The following is a 23162-nucleotide window of genomic DNA, read 5'->3' on the forward strand; positions in this document are numbered from 1 at the left end:
TGACATGAAATTCATTGAATTATGTGTTTGAAAAAAAAAAATCAAAGAAAACCTATTTTAGGTAAACTACTTTAAAAATATTTTTATTAGAACATATTTTATTCAAAATAAAATAATAAAATGCTTTAAAAACATATTTTATTAAAAATGAACCCATTCCGAAAATACGCTAATCCAATCAGAGAACAGCAATTTTTCAGCCCGAAAACACAAAGGAACAAAAACCGATTTGAGCATCACGATCATATTAACAAATCGAATCACAGAGTAAATATCGGTAAGTTTTGATATTTTTTGTACTGATGAAGAGAAGGTACTATGTTATTTTATTAAACAGAATTTTCAAGTTAAATTCAAGTTTTACATTATCTTTTGTTTATTGAATTGTTAGGTGCAAGTACATAATACAATAGTACCTCGGTACTCGACCATAATTCGTTCCAGATGTTTGTTCGAACACCGAAATGTTCGACAACCGAAACGATATTTCCCCTTTAAATTAACTGAAATAGAATTAATTGGTTCCAGAGTTTAAAAGTCCCTTTTTATTTGTAAACTTTGATGATTTTATACATTTAATTGCATAGAAAAAAAATCACCAATAAACATATATTAAGATGATTACAATAATATATACACGCACTAAGAGAGTGAAATGTAATTCCAATGAAACTGTTTTTGTTTCTTACCTTTCGATGATCAGCTGATGGTGCAGGTGGGTGGATGAAGGGAGGGATAAGAAGGTTACTGCTTGGAAGGAGAATCAGTTTCTATCAAAACAGAAGGCAAATCGTAATCCGGGGTTCTTTCTGTGGCAAATTTCTTGGATGAAGATGATTCCTGAACGGGATATTATTTACGTTTAAAATATTTATCCAATGAAACTTGTTTTTTTTTTCAATTGTCCAACACTGCGAAAATGGCACATGGCATTTTCATTAAAAATGGCACATGACATTGTCATTAAAAATGTGTATATGTCAGCTGATTGTAGCAATATCTGGATGATATTTAACCATAAAGGCTTTGATATCATTCCACTTGCATATTTATTTCAATACTGTTGTTGTTGCATCCGCCTTCATTTCCTCTTCCTCTGAATGTTCCTCCTCAACAAACTTATTTTGTTCATTTTGAAGATGAAGAAGTTCTGTTGTCAGCTGAAATGCATGCTCTTCCGGTAGTTCCTCAACATCATGAGTGTCCATCTTCAAACCTAGGCTTTTACCTAAAGACACAATATCCTCCACAACTGCTTCAGCTTCCACAGAAGCAGCCTCCTTACTGAGACCCGCACTATCGTCAAACCCTTCAAATTCACATTCTGTAAAACAATCAGGCCGCAATTTCCTTCAAACAGAATTCATGGTCCTATAAGAAACATCAGACCATGTTTTATGAACAAGAATTATGCTGTGGACGATATTAAAATGATTTCTTCAGAAATCACATAGGGTCAGTTCAGTGTCATTGGTTACCTCAAAGTATCTTTGTATAAAGCTTCTTAAACTGCTGCTAGTCCATTGATTGAATTAAAGGTGTATTATTAGGAGGCAAGAACCTGATTTTTATGAAATTATATTTTCCTGTTAAATTCACTTCCAAACATGGAGGAGGGGCAGGATCATTATTTATTATCAAGAAGCATTGTTTAGGCAATATTTTCTTTTCCAAATATTTTTCAACAGAAGAGGCAAACACTTAAAAAACCCATTCAGTAAAGAACTGCCCGGTCAACCAAGCTTTAGAGTTTGTTCACCACATAATGGCTAAATTACTTTTGATCACTTTCTGTGACTTGAAAATTCGAGGATTCTCAAAATGATAGATAAGCGGTGACCTCACCTTACAATCTCCGCTGGCATTTGCACATAACAATAGCGTACCTATTTTTCATAGGTTTTTGTCCAGAAAGTGATTTCTCTTCTCGTGAAATGAAGGTCCTGTTTGGTATTTTCTTCCAAAATAACACCGTCTCATCACAATTAAAAATCTGTTGAAGTAAATACGCATTGTCTTTTACATAGTTTGCAAACTTGACCTTGAACGTGTCTGCTGTCGCTTTATCCCAACTTGCCACCTCTCTGTGTCAGATGATGCTACGAATACCACTTCTCCTTTTAAATTTCTCAAAACATCCTGTGTTAGCTTTAAATTCAAATTGGTAAAAGGACTTAATTTCAATAGATCATAGTAAATATGTTTTGCTTTTTGGCACACAAGTTTCTCACTTACATTGTCTTCAGCTTATGCCAATTGCTTTATGTAAATAAAAGTTAACTTTTCTACTTCCTCTAGTAACTTTGGCCTTTGTTTAGTAATTGTAGTTACACCTTTAGCTACATCACTAGCTTTAATAGAATCTTTATGCTTTAAAATAGTACTTGTAGTTGATTTTGCTATTTCATATTCCTTTGCAATCGCTGACACATGTATTCCTCTTTCTAATTTCTTTATCAGTTCCTTTTTTAAATTCGATCATCGTTTGCACAGTTTTCCATTTTGCACTCACTTTACTGCTTTTATTTCTCTTTTCTTTCTTTTTATCCAGTGATAAAAGAATGTTCATTTCTTCTTTGTTTATAATATCTTTACATAACGCTAAACCAATTATTTGAACAACAAATGTTTTGGCGGGAAGGGACAATATAAGATATGTTTGCTTTGTTTATCGTATTGAAGTCTGCTGACCTTTTTTTTATGTTTTGGACACCTCAAGGTCCTTTGTCATCCCACACAAAAAAGGGGTCGACTAATCAAATGACATGGTTCTGGTGCCACGCTGATGTGCTAAAAATAACTCAGACACCATCGAGACTGTCAAAGAGGTTGCAATAATGCTGTTCTAAATATAACTCTCGTCACAAAGTTCAGACTTGCGTGGTGACATCATCAGAGTGGGGTTGGGTCGTCATGCATACAATTCATACATTGTATGAATTACAATGTTCCATTGAGGAATACCACTGCTTGTTTACATTTGAAGCGAAGCCGGCGGTTCGAATTCCGAAATTTTCTTTGACTACTGCGACAAGAAAATCTCCAAATTTTAGTTTAAACACTGAGTTGTACAACCACCAAAACATTCAACAACCGAGGTATCACTGTAGTTACAAACACCCCCCCCTCTATATGTTAAGAATGGATTTCTTAATGAGAACATTATTATTTCAGCACAGTAACTTCTCTGCAAAAGTACCTTATTTTATTCATATTTATATTTTGCCATACAGTTCAATTCTGACTGATATATGTTTTTTACTTTTTATGAGAAAAATACAAATCAGTCATAGATGATAACACACCGCATTTTAACCTTTTAAAAGTTTTTATTTAAACTAAAATGCACCTTATTCGTCAGTTTAAAGGTTATAAAAACACTTTCAAAGTGTCTTGTAAAAGTGTCAAGTTATTTTTATTTAATGGAATAAAATTATTGAGTATTTATGCTTCTTCTAAATTCGCTACTTCTGCGATTTCTGACTCATATTTCTGCGATGTTGCTTCAACATATCCTGACGACCTGCGTAAACCATCGGATCATTTTAAATCTAATTTTAAAATGCTAGGAAAAAATATCCTATAATAATTCCAGCGAAGAAAAATAGGTGCTTATTCAGGATTTAGTCTTTATCCAAGGGAGATAACTAGCATTTACCAAGAGAATAATTTTATTTTGCTGCATGTAATTTTGGACGCCGAAATGATCGGTAGAACAAGGAAACAAATTTCTTATACAAATACAGAGTTCATCAGTAGAACAATGAAGTAATGAGAATGAAAAAGTAATCAATAATAAACAAGTGAAATAACAAACTAAAATGAAAATTTTAAGTAAAAATATTGAAAAAGTCCATTCAAACTTGTTAATTAATGTAAATAAAATAAAAAAGTAAATAAACTGTAACAATAAAACAATGTTATTCACCCAAATAAAAAAGTAAATAAATAAAAAAGTAAATAAATAAAAAAGTAAATAAATTAAAAAAAAAAAAGCATATAACATACTGCTCCCTGATCGCCAGAATGACACAAGGGAATACTTCTTCTTTTTCCCTTCTCTGCCAAAGAAATTTCATGAGATGAAGTTTGATCATCTCATTTCTGGTTCCTAGTTATGTTCAATATGAATGAACATTTTGACCCCTCCCTTTACTTAAAAATTCACCAAAAATTAGGAAATTAACCAATTTTAATGAAATTTTAAATATTTATCAAATAATAATATCAAAGTATAATGAACACATTTTTATTTGCCTCTTAATAGAAATGTATTATTTTGTTTAAACAAAAAAACACCTTTATTAAAGCTATGATTTTCAGTAAAAAAAAACTGAGTGAATTTATTTTTGCTTTTATTATGAAAATAAAGCACCATAAATTGTAACAATAAAGACGGAATTTTTTCGGGAAAAAGCCCCTAAAATGAATGAATTCTTTGAAGAAAAATTAATTTCTCAAACTTTCGATATTATTGTTTATTTAATATTTTCACACAGAAAATTATAATTACAAAAGCTATTTTTTCTTTTTTTAGATTACATTTTTCGCATAATTTTTCATGCAAGATTCTAATATATATTTCCTTGCCTGAATAAACGTTTAACTTTCAGCATAACATAATTTTTATATAATCTTGAAAAATAAAAAAAGTTGAAAAAATTTAAAAGCAGGAACACAGAAAAATAATTAAATCAAAAAATAGTAAGAATTATACAAACGTTCACAATAGGAATGTATGGATGCACAGTTGAGAAAAAACAGCACTCCCTCTCTCCCTGACGTCATTTTCAGACAGCCTTTTGACTTTCTGACATTTTGGGCTTCTGTAGAATCCATACTTAGATGACTTTGTTTTTGTTTGTGCTAAGCCAGAATCTCTCACTTTTTTTGTATAACAAGGTGTTTTTTTTTAAATTAATTTAATATCTTAGGACTTTACTAATTCTCTTTGAAATAGACAAAAAAACTAATATTTATCTTTCAAAGGATTTTTACAATGAATTCATGTAACTTCCAAATTTAACTGAACTTGTCAGTTTCTGAATGTTGATGTGAAAACATTTTTTCATTGTAACTTTTTTTCATGTGTACAAATATCTTTTTCCTTTTGGGAATTAACTTTATGCTTTAATCTTCCCAATACAATCAAAGAAGTAGTCAGAAACCTACAAAATAAACTATGATAAACCAGCTTTCAAAACTATGTCCTCCTATCATTTTTCTGCCATTAATGCCCGTACCTACTGGTTCCCATCAATTTTCTGATGACTTTTTATATGAGATTAAAATCCTTCATTTACAAAGTAGGAATTTGTGTTCATATATTATAGTTAATTATAAATACTAATTGAAAAAAATAAATTAAAATTTATTTTATACTTCAAAGCATATAAATTTTGATGTTAATAATTTTTTAATTTTTCAAAAGAAAATAAACTATACCTTCAATCGTTTGTATATGAATTATGTCATCATCAGGATTGACGAAATTGGTTTCATGGATGTAGTATCTTCATATTTTCCAGTTTCAAATTGGTCTAACCCTTCATATGCAACCCAGCAATCAAATATAATACATGTTTTCAGCAAAATCCATTGTTGGATTATCAAAAACAATGTTTCTCTATCTCTGCATTCTATGGAAGTGACATTGCATTTATTGCTATGCCGTTCAACTGCCCTGAACACACAGATACCGGCTCTAAATTGACCTCTGTAAAATTTCCTCTTAAAGAAGTATGATTTGTTTATTTCAACTTCTTTTGACTTATTATCTTAATTTAATCCAACAAGCAGTATTGGCTTGTTTAGATGTCCTGCTCTCACACCTCTTTGATAAATTGTTTTGAATCCACTGTGGCTTCTCATGTAACTCTTACTTCTTTCTCAATTGCAAATTGTTTCATTTCCATGCTCCAGCAACAAACTAACATTATTATCTACTTTATTTGCTGATTACTTTCCTTAAAGAATGAGCCCTTTCACATGCTGATTTTTGACTTACAGCCAGCTCATATCCACTGCCACCTATCCTTTATTTCCCCTGTTTTTCCTAAAACTCTAGCTATTTTACACAATGCACAAATGCTAGTATTAGATATTAAATCTAGAGGAGTTGCAAAGTCAATCTCATTGTCTGTTGTCAGAAAAAAATGTTGAAGAGCGATACTCAAGGGCGAGCAGGCAACAGTCAGGGTTGCAAAAAAGAAATGCTATTTAAGTGACCCGCTCAACAGGGTCTGGTAACAACTAGTATCAAAATATTTTGCAAGAGCATAGATCAAATGGTCTGGTCGCTACGATAACAAAATCTTGACTGCTCAAGGGAATGAAAGAACCTATTTTATAGGTTTGAGACCACCTCCTATCATCCTCCTACCCCTTTTGATCATAAATACTATTTGTCATGCTTCACTCACGTTGGTTAATTCATCCCCTTGTTGCATATTTTCATATATGGGTTTTAAATAGGTTATTAATAATATGGTGTTTTTATGGTGATCCATGAAGGATTTATACGCTGATGGATGTATAGTATGAATGAGGTATTGTGGTGGAAGTAGAGTGGAAGTAGAAACTAGCTAGGTGAGTTTTGTTAGCATTAGTTTGTCATGACTGTCCATTCCTCTTCCCCCCCATTTTCGGTCTTGTGCCAATTTTTTCTTAAAAATCTTTTGTATTTTTATGAAAAGAAGTAATTTAATTCCCTGATAGTTGTAAGCGTCACTCCTCTTTATTTTTTTTTACACTGTTAGTTTTGGTAAAAGTAAATCCAACAACCCTTTTAACTCTGTTATTTCGAGTGTAGTGAATACATGGTCCACCATATTTTCCTTATTGCATTGAAGACGTCTTAAATTAGACATGTTCTTTGACCTTAAGAAATGTTACTAATGATTAATTATGTAGCTGAAAGCAACAAAATTATTAAATTCCAACAGCCAATGAAAAATTTATTTATCTTTCAAATAAGCAATGATGATGAAGTTGTTTTATTAGCCAATAAAAATTGTTTACTTACTTTTAAAAATACATTTTTTATGAGAAAAAAAAATTATTTTTTCTGAATTCAGTTATGACATAAATATTTCGTAATAATAAAAGAAAATGTTGTAGTTAGTTTATTTAGTGTCTCTTGCAAAAACGTGATCATTCGCTTTAAAAAGTTATTCTTCATAAATTTATTTTGTTGGAATAGTTATAAATAGCTAAGCACCAAAATAGTTATTTTGATAAATTTTAAAATGCCATTAACTAACTTGTTTAATGAGAATAATCCAACTGTCCCCCTAAAAGAAAGTACTCTCTTAATTGGGGGAAAAATGCCTGTCTAGGAGGATTTCTTAGCCACTAATTGAGGACTGAGCAGATGCAACACTTTTTAAAAAGAAATAATAAGTAAATAAACAGTAAAATTTTCTAATCAGAAAATATGTTATTTTAATGAAGTATTTTTATATTACAAAAAATAAATTTAAGAATTTTCTTTATTAAATACAGCTAGGACAGAACAGATGCAACACTTTATTTTGCAAAAAGTAAATAAACTGTTATTTTTTTTCTAATTATAAAATATTTCATTTTACTTAAGTATTTTTCATATTACAAAAACGAAATTAAAGAATTTTGATTATTTCTGATTGTCTTTATTAAATGCAGTGAAGACTGAATAGATGCAGCAGTTTTTATTGCAAAAGAGACAATAAGTAAATACAATATAAGTTTTTCTAATTACAAAACATTTTGTAGTTTTTAGTTGGTTTTCTGAAAGATGAACTTTATATTTATATTAAAATCTTCCTGTTCAGCGTCTTGACAAAATGAATTTGGTTGTATTTATTAGATTTCTGGAAAATAAAGTTTTTCATATCTAAAAAAGAAATTTTTTTCCTTGTTCTACCGATTATTTCATCGTACTAAATCGTCTTAAATTATCTGCAACAAAATAACATTATTTTCTTAGTAAATGCTAGTTATCTCCCTTAGATAAAGACCAAATCTCGAATGAGTGCTGAAAAATAAATACAATGAATAAAAATATCACATCAACCTACCATGAGTTTCATAAAATATTTATTTTAACCTTTTGCGGTGGTCAGCAACCCTTGGTATTATAAATAACTTCATTTCAAAGTGATTGATGTAGGATTGTGGAGTTGAATGGTAAAAGTCCAACTCCGACTCCTAGAATTCCTAGGATGTTGACTCTGACTCCAACTCCTTTGATACCTTTAACTCTGACTCCAACTTTTTGACCTCTATATTGAAATCTATTCTGCAGATCCATATACTAGCCTCCCACATCTATTCATCAAGCATTTTATAAATACTTTTCATGTATATAATTTTTTACGCTTAACATTCACTTGTCTGATAAATATACCGACAAATACACTCAACCAGCTTCATAGAATAAGTTAAGATAATAAAGGGATAACAAATTTACAATAAAATTTTATGCTATCAGTTCAAAAGGGAATACAATATTTAGGGATAGAAAAACCTCTTTAGGCCATGGCATTTTGAAGCCAAACGTTTCTCATTAGAAGAGAGGAGATAATGACATATTATACAAATAAATTTTTTAAAAGATAATATTGCCTTTATGGAAATAGGATCAAAAGAAAAAAAAGGAAAAAGCTATAAAGGGCTATAGTAGCATGGGTTGCTTCTTATTGATTTAGGCTGTTTTTTTTTTTGGATAAGATTGTAATTCCGGATTGATCCGGGACTAATCCAATTGCCAAATTCCATTTGATTCAGGAACTGATTAACTTTTGGATTAAAATCCAATTGTTATCCATAGTGATCTCACTCAAAGATAGCATTTTCATTGATCCTGTGTGACGTCACAACCAAAATCAAAACAGCTGTCTAGACAGGATTTGCAGTGATCCGATGGACTGAAATATCTTGCTGAAGTAGAAGCATTGCAGTGCAGTACAAAATATGATATATCTCCAAAAATAAAAGCAAAACCATACAAAAACTGCTAAATTGTGCAACTAGTAAACCAAACAGGAAAATCATGTAAAAAAAATGAATTTATTTGACTTAAGGAGTCAGAGTCGGATAAAAAATTCTTACTCTGACTACTAGTACTCTTAGAAACCCGACTCCGACTAAAACCTTTGACTCGTTCCGACTCCACAACTCTGGATTGATGACACACTGTTTATTTACTTGCCATCCAGTAAGGACAAATCTAAGCATATGGTCGACTTTAATTGCTGGGATGTCCAATAATGTAAAAAGTGGACACATCTTGAATTCATATATTATTTCTTGTATCTAAATAAAATATTATAAGGATATATACTATGTATTGCTTTTCAGAATTTATGTCAACAGTGCTCAATATATAAATAGAGATAGGTGGTACATTATGAAAATAGATTCATGGCAGCTAAGCTCATTGCTATATATATATTTTCATAACTTACTACTTATATGTATAGTATATGCATATATATATATTTTTTTTTTAATTGGCAGCTATAAAGTTAAAGTTCGAAAGTTAAGTATATTCGAAAACCAATATTTTTTTAAGGAACTTTTATAAAAAAAATCATGAATTGCATTAATTTTAAACAAATTAAATTTTTTTCTTTAAAAAATAAACTTGCCAAAGTAGTTTATAGTATTCATTGTTTTTAGACTATGCAGCCGGCAGTAGTTGCTGCCTCAACTTCTGACTAGCTTATAATAATGACTGCTACTATTCTATTTGTTTAGTCTTTTAGAAAATGGGTTAAAATTTAAGGGCAATCCTAATTAAAAATAGCTGATACTAAAAGAGAAATCAATAAGAGAAATTATCATTTTAATACATAAAAATAATAACATTATTTTGCTTATCAGTTGAAATATGAAAAATTAATGATAAAAATGTTTGAGGCATGTCATGTTGAAATTTTATTTTTCTGACAAAAAAAACAAAAAACATTTTTTTGCATACTCCAACAATAAGTGAGATTCTTTTTTCTTTTTTTTTTTGATGGTGCCAAAATTTTAAGGGAATGGTGCCGATTGATTAAACACTGCTAGGGTAAAAAAAAAAAAACTGACACAAAATTTCCGCTTCATAGCATTAACATCTTTATTATTACTTTCCTAAAAACTCTTCATATAAATCATGTAGATTATTATTTATTAAAGCATGTGAAAGGATATTAATTTTCAAACAAAAATGGTGGTATTTTTATGACTGTAAATATTTTGTTAGTTATATTTAAAAAACACAAAAAATAGCTGTATTTTAAAAACCAAAAAAAAAAAATCTATATTTAATATATATATATATATATATATATATATATATATATATATATATATATATGGTTTTTAAAATACAGCTATTTTTTGTGTTTTTAAAGTATAACTATTTTATTAGAATTGTAGTTGCCGGGCATTATTACTATAATATTATTTTTATATTTATTTTTTATTTACAGATATTCCCGTTTTGAAGGATTTCGTGAATTTTGATGGATAATCACTTTCTTGGATTTATTATGTATTTTCGTATATAAATAACAAAAGTGAAATTTAAGATAAAATATTTTCTCTGGATTAAAATAATAAAAAATAGCACACATACTGAATACTAAAATATTCTTTTAACAAACCAAAAATTTGTAAACATTTGTTTTCAGGAACATCTATGTTAAACGATATATGAAGTAAGAATTAAGAAAGAAATTGTTCTCATCTTGTTTATGTATATCTTCTCTTCCATTAAGTATTTTCAACTTGAACCTGCATTGTTGAATTCGAATCAACATCTTCGATCACATTCATGCAAATCAACAGGATAAAATAAATCAATGAATTTGAAGCTGTAATAAAGACTTTAACATTCATAGTAGAACGAAATATTTTCATGACAATTGTGATCCATTATTTCAGATAAATTCCAAACAATAAAATAATGGAGAAACAAACAAAAGAGAAGCCATATTCTTGTGAAGTGTGTAACTCTCTTTTTTCTTCTAAAAAAACTTTGTCAAGACACAAAAAAAAACACACCAAAGACAATCCTTATCAGTGTAAAATATGTAACCATTATTGTTCGGATGAATCCGCCCTTGCAAAACACATTTGCGTGCATTATGGTAAAAAGCCATATTCTTGTACAGAATGTGAATATTCTTGTACTCGGGAATCACATTTAGTCAATCATATGCGAACACATACTGGAGAAAAGCCATATTCTTGTAAAGTATGTGGGTTTTCTTGTTCTTTGCAAGGAGGTCTAGTTAGACATGTAAAAATGCATACAGGAGAAAAGCCATATACTTGTGAAGTATGTGGGCATTCTTTCTCTCGTAAATCAAATTTAGCCAGACATATGAAAAAGCATACTGGGGAAAAGCCATATTCTTGTGGAGTATGTGGATATTCCTGTTCTTGTAAATATAGTTTAGTTACACATATGCGAACACATACAAAAGAAAAGCCATATTCTTGTAAAGTATGTGAATGTTCTTTTTCTCAGAAATCACAGTTAGTCATTCACATGCGAACACATACGGGAGAAAAACCATATTCGTGTAAAGAATGTGGATATTGTTGTTCTCAGAAATCAAATTTAATTGTACATATGCGTAAGCATAAAGAAGGAAATCAAAATGAAAAATCATAATTGTTGAAAATATGTAGCTCCTTTTCAGTTATAACATTCAGTTTAGCAGTACATATCCCTGGTGAACCAAGTGCAAGGGAAATCCAGACAATTGCACTAAAGGGAACAGCAAGGATACTAAAAAGGGCTCTTGGTTGTTTCAATAAAAAGCAGGCGAATGTTAGCAGCTGGTTTGGCTGCCCCATACGCAGCATAACAATTTTCAAAGAAAGAAAATAAAAAAAACAAGTGCAAGAGAGATACAAAAAAATTGTAATTTATGGGACACTTAGAACCTTAAAAAGATCTTTTGGTTTGAATGCAAGCGATAGTGGGTGAATACGTTGCATCCAGTAGGATGCCCAAACCCCAGCAGGAACAAAATAAGTAAATTAAGGAAAGATAAATGTGTGAAGTGCTCTCTTATGGCTAGGAAGAAGATCCAAATGGAAAGCATACAGTTTGGTGAAGATACTAACATCAAAGATCTAGAAGGGTAGGAACAACACAAATATTATGGCATAGAAGAAAACGATTCAATTCAGTATGCTAAAATGAAGGAAAAATTAGCACATATATATATGTATATATATATATATATAATGTTAGAAAATTTTTAACGCGGCTTACAAACAAAAATTAAGTAAATACCATTAACCAACTAGCCAGGACTGTGAAAATGTATAGCTTTGACATGTGATAACATGTAGCTTTCTTACCTAAATTAACCGAACATTGGCAAAAGGATAATAACAGGCTTTATACTAAAAAGAGAAAAATGCTGACTCTAATCTTAGGAAGAATGTATCATTCTAGTAATTATAGGAGCCATGCATCCAGTGCAGCCATAGTCGAGATTGAACTCACTACACGAATTTGTAGTGTAATTCAAATCTTGTCGGTGGCTTAATACTTGATGCTTCGCCAGGGCTATCAAGGGTATTTTTTATCATGATGCCATCACTATCACGGCTTAAGAGAGTCCCATCTACCCTCGAGAAAAGGATAGATCACGCCAGTTTCTCAATCTGGTATTTTACCTCACGGTACATACAGCACTTAGCCTTCCCAAATGGTCACCCGTCTGGTACTGGCCAGGCTCAACCTTGCTTTACTTCGGTGATCTGGCAAGAACCGGTGTATCAACATGATTGTGCTATATTGGAGCAACCAAACTAATGAAAAAGAATTTTAAAAACTACTTGGCAAATATACCCAATAGATTAAGTGCAAGAGAGATAAAAAGAATTGCACTTAAAAGGGTGGTTAGAATCTTAAAAAGATCTCTTGGGTAGAATGTCTGAGGTAGCAAGTGTATGTTATCCCTAGCAAAAACAAAATTATAAGAAAATTTAAAAAGTAATAAAAGGCATATTTTTATTAAGAATTTGTATTATTTTATGGTAAAATAATGCTGTGGTAAGTTAGCAAAGTAGAAATATTCACAAAAATAGATATAATTTTATGCATCCGTTAAGTCGCAAGAAACAATACCTCCTGTAAAGATAGCTGTGTGTGTAATTTTGAGGCAATGGTTGTGTAATCTCCAACCACAACTCAAGAATCAAACTACGTGTGTCTAGTTGCAAGAAGTGCTAGACGACTAGAAACAATGCCAAGATAAGCGAGGAACACATACAGCACTTGGAATTCGTGAATCGTAACCTATTTTATTACTGACCAGGCTCAATGTTTCTTAACTTCAATGATCTAGCAGGAACCAGAGTCTCAATATGAATTTTCCATATAGATATATAATAAAAGTAAATAAGATTTGTAAACGTAAAACCATTCTTGTAAAATTGTGTAATTCTTATTTCACTAAAAAATCGATTTTCTTGGTATATAATAGAACATGAAATGGGAAGAAGTTATCTCGTGAAATATGTCTGTATTTATATATTTGGTAAATTATTTGTGCAGATTCAAAAACTTTGAAAAAATCCATATTTTTTTGTAGTGTGTCTCATCTTTTACACTGATACTAGTGCTATTAGATCAGGCTGCCTGAAGAGATCGGCTTCCTTAGCTAAATTCTCCTAACCTTTCACCATTGAACCAGAAAAGGGTTGATATGCTGAAGAGATTCGCTTCCTTAGCTAAATTCTCCTAACCTTTCACCATTGAACCAGAAAAGGGTTGATATGCTGAAGAGATCGGCTTCCTTAGCTAAATTCTCCTAACCTTCACCATTGAACCAGAAAAGGGTTGATATGCTGAAGAGATCGGCTTCCTTAGTTAAATTCTCCTAACCTTCACCATTGAACCAGAAAAGGGTTGATATGCTGAAGAGATCGGCTTCCTTAGCTAAATTCTCCTAACCTTCACCATTGAACCAGAAAAGGGTTGATATGCTGAAGAGATCGGCTTCCTTAGCTAAATTCTCCTAACCTTCACCATTGAACCAGAAAAGGGTTGATATGCTGAAGAGATCGGCCTCCTTAGTTAAATTCTCCTAACCTTCACCATTGAACCAGAAAAGGGTTGATATGCTGAAGAGATCGGCTTCCTTAGCTAAATTCTCCTAACCTTCACCATTGAACCAGAAAAGGGTTGATATGCTGAAGAGATCGGCTTCCTTAGTTAAATTCTCCTAACCTTCACCATTGAACCAGAAAAGGGTTGATATGCTGAAGAGATCGGCTTCCTTAGCTAAATTCTCCTAACCTTCACCATTGAACCAGAAAAGGGTTGATATGCTGAAGAGATCGGCTTCCTTAGCTAAATTCTCCTAACCTTCACCATTGAACCAGAAAAGGGTTGATATGCTGAAGAGATCGGCCTCCTTAGTTAAATTCTCCTAACCTTCACCATTGAACCAGAAAAGGGTTGATATGTTGTAAAACAAAACAGCCAAACTAAATACATGGATAAATATTTGAAAATATAACAACATTGAAACAAAACCTTTTTTCCCAAATTACTGGATTCTGCATTATACAACTGGAAAAAGTTGATATGCTGCAAGACAAAACAGCTAAAGCCTTTAATACTGAAATCGGTTTTCCTTAATGACATGCTTAATTACTGCCTAAATTCATACAATCTGGTAGACCCTAAATGCATCAGCAGATCACTATCACAGTATTAACACCTTTTACATGAAAAAACAATTTTCAACCACATAGATGAAAGACATTTAACATTAATACAAAATGATTTGGAAGCAATTAAAGTCTTTTCATGACTGACCAGCTTGTTTTTTTCTCTCTTATGACAGATCTTTTTCCCCTGAAAATGTAAATTCTGCCATAAAAGCTAAGTTTTGGAACAATTCATGACAGCCTTATAGGCGTAGGATGACTGTTATTTCATGAAAAAATGACTTCCTGTCTCCTGCCCCCCCCCCCCGTAGACACATTCAGTGTCTTTCTCTTAATTCTGAGTTTCTTGATTGATATGTTAATTTAACATTTTTCAAGGCATTTAGAATGTTTTTATTACCTATTGCTATTGTCCAATCATTTTAGTTGTTTTTTTTTATGCTGCTCTGCACTCACACACACATACACACACACACACACGAGAGCCATGTCCCCTCCCTTCAATTCAGGTTAAGAAATTGAGTGCTTCAGTATTAGAATGCAGCTCGGAAACTGTAAAATTGAATTTCCCTTAAAGATCAATGTTATTTACTTAATTTTGTTTTATGCCAATTTCAACTAAAAGCAATGTTGTCTACTTAATCGTCGTGTTATAATTACCTAACATATTGAAAGATATTACACTAGAGAGGAGTAATATTTTGTGGACTGTTTATATTTTTATGCTTAGAATTGTTAATTTGCGTCATGTGTATGCAAAACTTAAAAGAGAAGAAATATGTTCTTTGTAGAGAAAAGACTTTTCTGTCAAATTAAAATGTAATTTGTTTTGTATGTAAATTAAATAAAATTTCAGTAAATGCTTTGTTTAGCAATTGTCAGTTGAATAATGTTAATATATTGACAGTAAAATTATTTTTGTTTATATAGTAATATATGTCAGCTTTGTGAAATAAAATTATACTTCGTCCTTTGATTCTTTTAAAGTTGTTATTAACTGATAATGTATATCATCAAAGACGTAACATGGACGTTAGTTCCAATTTGGAGTTTTTACAAACATGATAATTTGTTAGGTTTTTTTTTTCTGTACTCTGTATAATTGTATGTTTTTCTTTTGATTGATATCAGTAAAATAAAGGGTTAAGCATTCCCAGTGTTGTTTCGTATTCAGACCTCTCTTTGAAATGTGCTATTAATGTTCTGAAGTGATGAAAAAATTCTGGTAGAAAAATATATCTGAGGCATCAGGAAACTACACCCAATATTCTTTTTCAAATAAATTTACAAGTAAATAAAAAGTAAATTAAAAACAAAATCAAAAAATGTATACAACTTGTAGCTCAATTGTGGTTAAATACATTGGTATTAATGAAAATCCCACGCACATCCACCAGAACTCACGTCTGCCAAAGAGACAACGTCGAATTGGCAGAACACGATCCCGAGCAACACCGTAGAATTGATAGAACATGACATCGAGCACGAATGCAGCAACACGCGACCTGAACAATCCTGCTCATCATCACTGTGTTTTTTATCCGTGTTAGCGGTACTAGTGCAGAGAGTGATCCGGACGTAAATGATAACGTTATTATTTTAAAAGCCGTTCTTAACATGGGAAGGGGAGGGTGTTTTGTACCTATTCTAGACTTCAACCTTACAATTGAATAAAAAACAGATTAAACTTTAATTAAACTTGGAAATACGATTTAAAAAATAGCACGGATCACTCTCTGCACTAGCACCGTGTTAGCACATCTGTTTTTTTTTTTTTTTTTTTTTTTTCTGAAAGCACGAACACTGCTTTTATTCGCAGTTAAAATTCAGACATTAACTCTCCAAGCATCCCCAATCTCTGTTTTACAATCATTTCTCCAACACCTTTTGTTCATATCATACTGTCATAGTTCTTTCGCCACATGTAGCTGCAGGTAGGCAGACTCCCAATCTGCAATCAAAAGGTCTCAGGTTCACTCCTCGTAGAGTACATCAATTTTAAGAAGAGTTTTCTGTTTATTTTTTTGGTACTTGTACAGTTTAATCAAGACATTAAAAAATGAAAACATTGAACAAGTTACATTGTTCGTACCCAGTATAAAATGAAGTTCGCCGAAAAAATTTTCCACTTAATTTGATGAAGCAGTTTACAGACACGAGGAGGGGGCGTGCCTTTAAACAAAAAAATTGATTAACGAAGGACAAAATTTAAAAATGATTAAAAAATAACACAGAAAATACATGGAATAATTTTATCTCAAATCTGAAAAACCCTAGATTTCACGTAAAAATTCATCATGACAAAAATCGCGTTTACATTTTTCTGGCAAGATAAATATAAGTTTTCTGGAATTATTTCCAAGTTAAGTATTAAGTTAAAGTCTTAAGATAATGAATTAATACAATAAATGTACTTAACTTTTACTTAAAAAAGTAATAATTATCCAAAAATGTATCACTGGTAGGAACGAGCATTGTTTATCGTATCCATAAAACCTCTGGCGGCAAAATTCAAATATGTATGGAAGGACAAATTAGACAGAATTTATGTCTTTATTTAACATTATTTCGGTATACAAAGCGACTTTCTTTTTTTTTCTTTTTTTTTTTTTTTTTTTTTTTGAGTCGCAGACCCTCCTTCCTTCCTTTAAAAATGCATAAAAGTTAATTAAATTCATTAATTACTGACAATTTATTCTTTGAAAAAAAAAAAAAAAAAAGTTAGCACCATTATTTATTAATATAGAATTACAATTGATTAAGAAAACAATTTATAATCATTGGAAAAATTACACACTGAAAAATACAGACTTATGTTAAAATTTATCATAATTTAAAGTTGATAAAACGCAAACAGGCGGGTAGTTGAAAAGAGAAGGAGGATGGACAAAACAGACTGGTTTTCTTTTCAACTCTGTACATCCGTACTTACCGACATGGAACGTTCGTATAATTTTTGCCATTTTTTAATTAAATTATTTTTCTATGTTCCTTTTTTTCAATTTAATTTTTTTTTTTTACTTTATTTTCCAAGATTATATGAACATTATTTTACGTTGATAATTATATGTTCTTGTGTGCAATGGAAATATTAGAATCTTACATGTAAAGATTACGTTAAAATGTAAGCGTAAACAAAAAGTAGAAATAATTTTTGCAATTATAATTTTTTTTTTTTGTGTGTGTGTGAAAATATTAAATAAACAATGTTTAATTCAATGATAATATTGGTAGTTCGAGAAATAAATTTTTCTTCGAGTTATATCGAATTCATTAATACAGACTTCAGGAGCTTTTTTCGTAATATTCCTGTAAAAATTATTTTATTTTAATTTTATTGTTACAAATTACGATGTTTTATTTATATAAAAAAGCAAAAATAAATTCTTGCGTTTTTTATTTACTACTGAAAACCATAACTTTAGTAAAGATATTTTTTATTTAAACAAAATAATACATTTCCACTGAAATTTAAAAATAATTAGTTCGTTATATTTCGCGATCATTATTTGATAAATACTAAAAATTTCATTAAAATTGGTTAATTTCCTGATTTTTTGTGAATTTTTAAGTAAAGAGAGAGGTCAAAATGCTTATACATTTTCAGAATCGGCATTCATTTTGCCCGTACCTATTAAAATAGATGAATCGGACAGGCATTTTTAAGATTAAATCATGAAATATTTTTATTTCATTGTCTTCTCTTACTCCCCCCCCCCATTTTGGGGAGCCTGGCCCCCACACACATACACATTAAAAACCAAACTCATACAAATGGTCACCCATCTGATACTGGCCAGCCTCAGCTTAATAATACATTGAAATTTCCATCACTGAAAAATAAGTTTTTTTGGCCTGTTTGGTCTTCCATAGTTTTCTTCTTATAAAACGCAAACGTAAACAGAGTCGATCTAGACACTACATTGACGCGAAATATCTAGTTACCTATATGAATAAGTGGAATTATTTAAAATTCAGGTACTTATATTATAATATTTTTGCATATTCTCTTATAAAATCATCCTAAATCTTAGTTAGACAATAAATAAATAAATTAATTATTTCAAAAACCTTTTTTTTTTAATATTTAAGTACGTTTTTTGTGCAAGACAAAAAATGTCAATTGTTAACTTTTTGGGAAAATTTAACATTTAAAATTTAATTAAAAATAATAGAAAAAGTTTTACATTATTCTGTTTTCTATATGATAAAATTCAGGGTTTTATCTTTCTGGAAAAAAAAAGTTACTCAGAAATAATGGATTTTAATAAATGTAATTTAGTTTTAAAAAACAACAAAAACTTTATTTTGCGGCCATTTTTGGCGGTGCCTATACTCTTGTCTTTTATTATTATTAGTCAGAAGCAGTTTTGCACTTACGCCCGGCAAAGTCGAAAGTAATTCGACAACTACACCGTCAAATTACGATATTACGAATTATTAATTTTTTTTCATGATATTGCGAATTATTAAATTTTTTTCATGATATTACGAATTATTAAATTTTTTTCATGATATTACGAATTATTAAATTTTTTTCATGATATTACGAATTATTAATTTTTTTTCATGAATTATTAAAGTTTTAGGTACTTATACAGTTTAATGACGACATTAAAAAATGGAAATATTGAAAAAAAATTTTTTTGTACGTACCTGTTATAGACTGAAGTTCTTCGAAAAGAAATTTCACTTCATTTGATCAAGTAGTTTTTTTTTTTACAGCGAAAAACAATTATTTATCACGACGACGTCAACATGCCCATTTTGGAAATGTACCTAGCAGAATACCTCCATTTTAGGCCAGATTTCGCAATCTAGCCTTTTTTTTTTTTCGCCAGAATGAGATGCGCACATCACATCTGCATTTTTTTTCCGTTTTTTTTTTTTTAATTTTTAAAGCAGAATACTATTGAATATGCCAAGAAATTGAAGAATGCAAAGAACTGAAGAATTTTTTACGCGATTATTTTCGAAACATGCGCAGTAGTGTTTACCGATGTATTGGAAAATTCAAAATGGTGCCCGACTGCCCGACTGCCCGACACTCTCTTTAACATGGTAAGTTTGGGAAAAGGTGTTATAAATAATAAACTACACAAAATACTATTTAAAAAACACCGAATATATGTCAACTTATGTCACGGTAATATATATTGAGCGAATTTCTAACAGTACTTTGTCTAGTTTATTATTTATAACGTCTTTCCTGAAGTTACTGTGTTAAAGAGAGACTCTGGCGCTATTTTGAATTTTCCAATACATCGGTAAACACTGTATGCTTTTCGAGCTGAATAAACATGTTACATTGAATAAAAACACTAAAAACATATCCATATACAGTAATACAAACCCTAAGTTTTTTTTTTTTAATTCGAAAATTTCGGTTGCATATTTTTAATTTTTCTAATATTTTATTTTTATTTTCTTCTGTTACAAATTAAAAAAAAAAAAAAAAAAAAAAAAAAAACACTCCAAAAATGGCATCTGTCTTCAAAAAAAAAAAAAAAAAAAAATTCTCATTCTGGTGGAAAAAAAAAGGGCTAGATTGGCCTAAAATGGAGGTATTCTGCTACGTAGGGCAGTTACCGGCCCTTGGGGAAAGCTACCTGCCCTTGGGGAATTCCTGGGCGCTTCAATAACATTTCCAAAATGGCCACCTTGACGTAGCCGTGATAAATAATTGTTTTTCGCTGTAAAAAAAAAAAAACTACTTGATCAAATGAAGTGAAATTTTTTTTCGAAAAACTTCAGTCTATAACAGGTACGTACAAAAAAATTTTTTTTCAATATTTCCATTTTTTAATGTCGTCATTAAACTGTATAAGTACCAAGTTTTAAAACTTAAAATAAATAAAATATTTTTAAAAATATTTAAATATTTTTTAAATATGTTAAGCTTTACGCTTTCTTTTATTACACACAGCAAAGTTTCACCGTTTTAAAAAATTATTTTTAATATTGTTTAAAATTTAATTTGAGGGTCACACATTAGTATTTTGCACCATCAAATCACGATCTTACTAATTATTAAAGTTTTATCACTATATTACGAATTATTAAAGTTTTAAAATATTTTTTAATATTTTAAAATATTTTTTTTTAACAAAATAACACATGATTTGACGGTGTAAAATATTGATGTGACCCTTATAGAATTGTCGAACTTAGTTTCGACTTAGTCGGGCTTAAGTGCAAAACTGTCAAAATGGTAGCCATTTTATGAAGCCTATACCAAAATAAATAAGTAAATTTTAAGATATTAAAACAAATTTATTGTTTTTTACAAATACAGTTTGCAAATTAGACTGATGTTTATTGTAGTTACCAAGGCTAGTTATCTCAAGATGGACGAAATATTTTTCACTGCAAGAATTTTAGAGGGAAGAGAATCGTCTATTCATGCTGAGTGATACGTTTTTCGTTTTGTTTTTAAATTTATGCAATAAATAAAATCTGATGGTTTATATCCTTAGACTTCATGCTGTTACTGGGAAAATATGATCCTATTTTTATTATGTAATTTGCACGTTATAGTAATCCATGTGGGGAGTGCCGACGTCGCATTCATTGGTGAATTTATATAACATGAACAACAGTTATGATCATTTTAGAGAAACAGTAATTCAAATCATTCCAATGTTTAGATTTTCGCAATGAGTGTTCATTAGACAGGCTTTGCCCATAAGTATCTCGTGGAAAAGGCATAATGTTTAAGATTACTGATCTTCATGAACAGAGGGACAAACACGGTTATTTTCCGGAGGGGGGAAAAAGTCTTAAAGCTATGTAAGCGTAATATGTGTGTTTATGTGTTCATTACAAAAGAAAACAGCACCACGTAAGATTTGTCTTGATAGCGAATGGATCTTTATCCTTCCCTGCAATCACCTTTCTTGGTTTTAGGGCCTCTGCACAGTCATACCCAATTAGCAGTCCAACAGGACAGTCTAATTCATCTGGCATTTCCTTTGCTATATTGATGAGATGTTCCCATGCTTCAGCTGTTTTATGGATAGGTATCCTATTCCTTTTTAGAGGTATGTATTCTCGAGTGTAGGTGGGAGGTAATTCTATTTTCATTTGTAAGAAATATGCTATATAATGGAGAATAACAAAGTAGAATTACTCAACAGAATTCAATATGTTCAACAATGCTTATTTGCCCAACACTGTTTTCCTATATATTTAACTTTCTTAAAAGAAGAATATTTCTCGTTCAATATGGTAACTTTCCATAGTGAGAATTTAAAGTGCATGACGTGCACAAATTCATGTTGGGTGATTTAATGTCCCACAAGGATAGAGTCTGGTGTATGTGCCATGCACAGGCAGCGGTGATGTTTACTTGTAAAACTGCATCCTAAACTGGTTTGATTTTCGTGGGCAGAACCTTATGTATGCATTTTCTAGAACATTCCAGTCTGTTTGTTGTATACCTGCGCATGGAATGCAACATAGTTCCTTTATTTATATTATGTCAAATTCACATTCCCCTTCTGATTGAACCTATACACACTAGTATGTTTAAGATTTTGTGCAGCCGTCACACATGCATACGAATACTATTCTTTACCCTCATCCTTTCCCATATCTCAACAAAAACTCAAATCCACACCCTATTGAATCTTACTCTTGTTTACATAAAACCAAATCTTATTTCCCACAACATCTGACGGAACCTGCTGATATAAAGTCCGTGTGACAAAGAAGACCTGATATTTTCATTGCAAACTTTACTTTCATATAAGCGGTATCACTTGAAGAGGTCTCTAGTAGTTACTGGTAGCTAGCTGACCGAAACATGCTCATTACCGTGCGTAGCAATATATCATTGCTTATGTAAAAACAAATAAAGAATATACCCTGCTCTACTTTGGTATTGAGCACGTTTATATTAACCTCGTTACATTTCATTGGTTGCTTAATCCCTGAAAAACAATAACCTCAGATTATATATATATATAGAAAGTTATGAAAATATATATGGCAATTAAGCTACACAGAATATTCTGCATTTCATTTCATGTTGCTCTTTGTGCAATACTTTCTCTTACACTGATGTGACATGATTGGGATTTTTTTGTCAGGCCCTTTATTGGAGCGTTAACATTTAGAATTTTGCTCTGGAAAATCTGTCAAAGAAATGCTCTGCTTGAGTGATCATGTTTTTCAGAACTCTCACCTCAGGGTCTCCAATGATGGGTTCAGGACGTTCTTGAATTGTGATAGACTCATGGTTCCATAATAATTTTGGTCCAGTAAGCCAATTTGAATTAATGAGTTCTCCCACCATTAGTCCCCAAGATGCATAATCAGCAAAATTTTATTTGGCATCAATGTATAATCACTGCTGAGAATCAGTGCTATCTCTAATTTTTTGGACTCTGTTGGTGAGAAAGACATAAAATCGCCTGGCATTATTTTTTATATAACCCAGAACAACTTGAAATCAATCCAGGGTCAACCTTTAAGCCCAGTTCTTACTTCAG

At 30.8% G+C, this 23162-nt stretch overlaps 1 long non-coding RNA gene across 1 annotated transcript; it reads left to right on the forward strand.

The window, feature by feature from the left end:
- The first annotated feature begins 14 nt into the window (after window positions 1–14).
- Window positions 15–15824, forward strand: LOC145279956 (uncharacterized). Its single transcript, XR_013868498.1, has 2 exons — window positions 15–277; window positions 10458–15824. It is a non-coding gene; the product is annotated as an uncharacterized LOC145279956 (long non-coding RNA).
- The last annotated feature ends 7338 nt before the right edge of the window (window positions 15825–23162 follow it).

Source organism: Euprymna scolopes, chromosome 7 (genome assembly GCF_053919585.1).
Source record: "Euprymna scolopes isolate OS-2025 chromosome 7, ASM5391958v1, whole genome shotgun sequence".
Classification (NCBI taxonomy): domain Eukaryota; kingdom Metazoa; phylum Mollusca; class Cephalopoda; order Sepiida; family Sepiolidae; genus Euprymna; species Euprymna scolopes.